Source organism: Rhipicephalus sanguineus, unplaced genomic scaffold, assembly GCF_013339695.2.
Source record: "Rhipicephalus sanguineus isolate Rsan-2018 unplaced genomic scaffold, BIME_Rsan_1.4 Seq1139, whole genome shotgun sequence".
NCBI lineage: Eukaryota > Metazoa > Arthropoda > Arachnida > Ixodida > Ixodidae > Rhipicephalus > Rhipicephalus sanguineus.
The window spans coordinates 473,304-477,506 of record NW_023614393.1 but is presented as its reverse complement, the minus strand read 5'-3'; the positions used below and the strand labels follow the sequence as shown (position 1 = coordinate 477,506).

Sequence of the window (4,203 nt, the reverse complement as noted above, 5' to 3'; positions counted from 1 at the left end):
TTAAAAAAATGACATGGCAAAACATGATTTATAAATGAAACCACACTGTGCTATGCACATGTACTACAAAACTGCTGAATGCATCACCTCACACGAGAAAAAGAAATGACATCGCAGGACACGATTTACCATTGAGCTACACTTTACTATGTACAATGAAACAGCACATCAGTGCTTCTGATATGCAGAAAAAGAAATTTAACTGAAAGAAAATTAACTGAGAAAAAAATTGCAGGGCACCATTGAAGCAAGCCAGCGTATCATAGCTCGTGATGTGAACAAAAATAAATCTACATATATGTACAACTAGTCTTCACAAATCACTGTGCAGGTGCCTTCCGCTGCAATGAGGGCCCGGGCGAGGGTACCAACGCCTTGCAATTCGTGGACCACGTCACCGAGAAGTTGAACCTGGCGCAGCTTTCCAATGACGCCTGGCCCTGTCGCCTGGTGTTTGCGACTAGTAACTCCAGCGCCTCGGCCTGCCGGTTGCCCCCATCTCGCAGCTGCGGCATGAGCTGGAAACCAAGAAATGTGTTGCCATTATCATCTATAAATTTCCTGCTACCGACTCTTCGCTGGAAGCTTCTGTTCGTGAAGAGTTTCAGTGTGTGCAACAATTTCCTCTCTGTTGAAAATCCACTGACCCAACGGCATCCATGAATGGTGCTTGGTTCACCGCACAACCAACGCACTTCGTTTGGACAGACCAAAGCGGTGCCGGAATTCATTTTCGCTCATCTCATCAAACACATCTCACGCCTCTAACCACCTCTGCATGAGAAGCAACCAAACAGCCCTTTTCAGGGCTACACAATCGTTTGCCCGGCTTTACGCGATGACCGACACAATCTCCTTCCGAAACCCTAGCTGCTGCAGTATGCAAAACATACAGCAAGCAAGTGTAACACAGGTGCAAACATGTGCATTTGTGTATGATGGCTATGTGAAAAAGTTATATAACGAGCTTGCGTTTTGAACAGTATATTTAGCAATAGCACATTTTCAGTTTCACTTTTGAAGCAACTGACAAAATAGGGAAACATTTCAAGATGTTGAACATTTTCGCAATGCTACCTTTTTGCTACATTTCACCATAACTGCAAGGCAGGACACCTGTTTATTCCATCTGACAGTTATGCATACAACTAGCTCCTGCAACTGTTTGCCAATTTTTTTTTGTGCAGCCTTTTGTCTTTATGCCCACAGATGTCATCTCTTCACAAACATATGCCTGCACGCATGAGCATCACCTGTGAGCGTGTAACACCATCTACAGTTAATAAAAAACATCAGCGAAACTTACGAGTTGGGGCACGGGGAAGATCCTGGGCCACATCCTCTTCAGCCACACCAGTAGCAGCTGGAGCAGGGCTCACCTGTTATAGTAAGAAGTTTCTTGATTGACACACTGAGTGCAATAAGAAGTATGGAGTGGAAGTGGACAATAGCAATGTTTTTTTAGAATGTTTCAACAGCGGCATGCTATGACACACAGACTTCGGAGAGAGGGATGGAGGGAGGCAAGCCTACTGGCTACGCACCTTACTCGACTCGAGGGTCTGAGAAATGGGTTGGAACACGTAGGGTGCTCTAATGAGCTTCGAAATATAGTTCGCGGCTGTTCTTTCGTCATCACCGCAAATGTGGCTGTTTCGCATTCTGTTCTGGGCGGCGCAACGTGTTAGCACCTCAGCTAACGCGGCAGCCGGGTGATCCACTCGATATTCATCTTGCGAAGCTTTTAGCGCAAAAAAAGACAGGGACACAGAGGGAGGGAACAACACCAGCGCTAACTAACAACTGAAGGCTTTATTAGGCCAGAAGAAAACATATATACTCGGACTACGCTGGTGTTGGTGTTGTTCCCTCCCTCTGTGTCCCTGTCTTTTTTTGCGCTAAAAGCTTCGCAAGATGAATTTGTACCAACTAGCTCGACTTTCGGTTTTACCCCACTCGATATTGTTTGAAAAAGTAAAACTAACAGCGCGTAATGGCTCGAAGCAAACGAGCCCACTTGTTCGCAGCATACAAGTAACAATGATATTCTAAGCCAGTGCTTACCGATTCAGACCACCCGAACTATGGGCCTCGCACGCTCGTCTCTGTCAAGCACGACGCGGCCGCGGTAATCCGAAATCTGGCCGCCTCGGGTGCCGCTGTAAAGCACAAGCGGGACGTGTAAGATGACCGACCACAATACAATTGTTCTCGCACTCACCTCTGCTGCCCTCGGAGTTTGGCAAGACCCTGCTGCGAATAGTAGCGCTCATTCCTCCATCGGGCCTGCCACTGGGCCCTGGTGTTACGCACAGGGACTTCTTCGTTCAAAAGCGCTACAAGCTCCTGCCACATGTCGTCCCGGTCCTCCCTCGTGAACGACGGCTCCAGCGGGCACGACAGCGTTGCGATCTGCGGGTGCTCTTTCACAAAAGCCAGCAGAAACTCCTTTTGACGATCCAACACCCGAGAACCAACGCAGACGTTGCGATCGGACGACATTTTGAAACTGCGTCAGCCGCTACTTTTCTCTTTTTTTTTTTTCGCGTGCGCGACACCATCTAGCGACGACGTCCAAAAAAACTAACATTATTAAATATCATCACTCAAAGTTGCTGCTGTTTGAAAGAGTGTTTGAGCTTGAGAAGCAAAAACAATAATTTTCTGTAAAGTAATTATATTTATTAAAAGGCGAGAAACGCTTCACGGTCCCTGTGCCGACGTCACAGGATGCGCGTCTACTTCCGGAAAGCTGTCCGCTTCACGATTGGCTGTACTCTTCCTCTCGGCGGTTCTAGGCGGGAGAGCTGCGCCTCCTCTCTCTTTTGTGACGTAGGCACCGCAGAACGAACGCGAACGAACAAAGATCTCCGATCGCCCCCCCAGCTGAGCGCGCTTCGTGGGCATGCGTTTACTCTCGCCCTGTTTGCAACATGGCTCCGTCGTACGGCGCTGACGCAAAAAAAGTCGGCGCTCGCGCACGATAGTTAAAGATTTGGCTGACTGTACGCCTTGCCGATGTTCAGACAAATTGAGGCCGGCAGGCCACCGATGTCACTTGCGTTCATCTTGGCCACCTTGGTCACGACATCCCTGTGTACCTGCGCGTTCTTATAGCCAGTTATGTAATCGCAACTGGGGTGACATAACACGTTGTCCGCAGCCTCGAAGCAACGTGCGTTATGCGGTCGACGTGCGCACTGCTGCAGTGTAGCTGTATGCCGTCAGGGCAATTTATGGTGCATTCAGACGACGGACCGAATCCGGATTTGTTCTGGATACTCCGCGGATACTCTGCCTGCAGGCGCATCCATATGACGGACGGTGTCCTAGAAGAGAACAGTTGGATTGCTGTTGACCGCAGACTCTGCGCTCACCTGCGCGCGCTGGCAGCAGAAGGTTTGACAGTAGTCAACATCATGGAAGCCGACAGAACGCGAAGATCGTCGAGATGGGTTGAGTATGTTCGAGGACTGTAATGTGTTTCGGTGTAATCAGTGTGAATGGCTGAATGAAAAGAAGAATCTGCTTTACAGACAGCTGCTGGAGACTGAGCTTGCTGCTGTGACGTCTGGGGCGCCGTATACGAAGGGACAGTGATGCGCCGATATCGCCAGTCTTTTTTTTTCTTTTGCGGATAACATGTACTGTTACGATCGACCCTTGCGCCGAAAAGGGAAGCGACGTCCCCTGTTCTTCGAACCGGGCGCTGAAGGGCTGCTCGCCTGTTGACAGCGGTTCAGGCACTTGTATTGTCCTCCCGAGACAGGAAGTGAGGCGCCATGCAGTCCGACATACCAAGGTTCGACGAGTCAACCGGAACGGTTTGCTGTCGCGACTTCTTCCTTGGTCACACGCTCGGCTGTCCGAGCGTGGGACCCATCGCCCGACGGCCTTCACATGGCAGGGAAGGTGCCACAGGTACTGAGTGGTGTGGCCATGCCCCAGTCGAGAACGTTGACCTGGGCGGGTGTGGGCGAACCCTCCTTAATGCTGTGTGCGACGTGATTGGACCGTCCCAACTTGGAGCAATTCCCCGATCTAGGGATCTGGGCAAAGAGACCCTTTAAAATGAGCCCCCGCGGGTTCATTGGACACGAAATTGTCATGATGTAGAGACACGCAATCGTTGTCCTGTAGACACGAAATCCTCGTCCTGTAAGATGGAATCGTCATGTAGACACAAGATCGTCATGTAAATAA

The 4,203-nt window shown here is 49.8% G+C and overlaps 1 long non-coding RNA gene across 2 annotated transcripts; it reads right to left on the bottom strand.

The window, feature by feature from the left end:
• Positions 1-284: 284 nt before the first annotated feature.
• On the bottom strand, positions 285-2,367 carry LOC125756528 (uncharacterized). Of its 2 annotated transcripts, none has more exons than XR_007414574.1 (3): positions 2,222-2,367; positions 1,307-1,379; positions 285-518 (listed from the first exon to the last, which is right to left on the bottom strand). It is a non-coding gene; the product is annotated as an uncharacterized LOC125756528 (long non-coding RNA). The 2 variants fall into 2 exon arrangements; XR_007414575.1 differs by lacking the exon at positions 2,222-2,367 and adding an exon at positions 2,065-2,097.
• Positions 2,368-4,203: the final 1,836 nt, after the last annotated feature.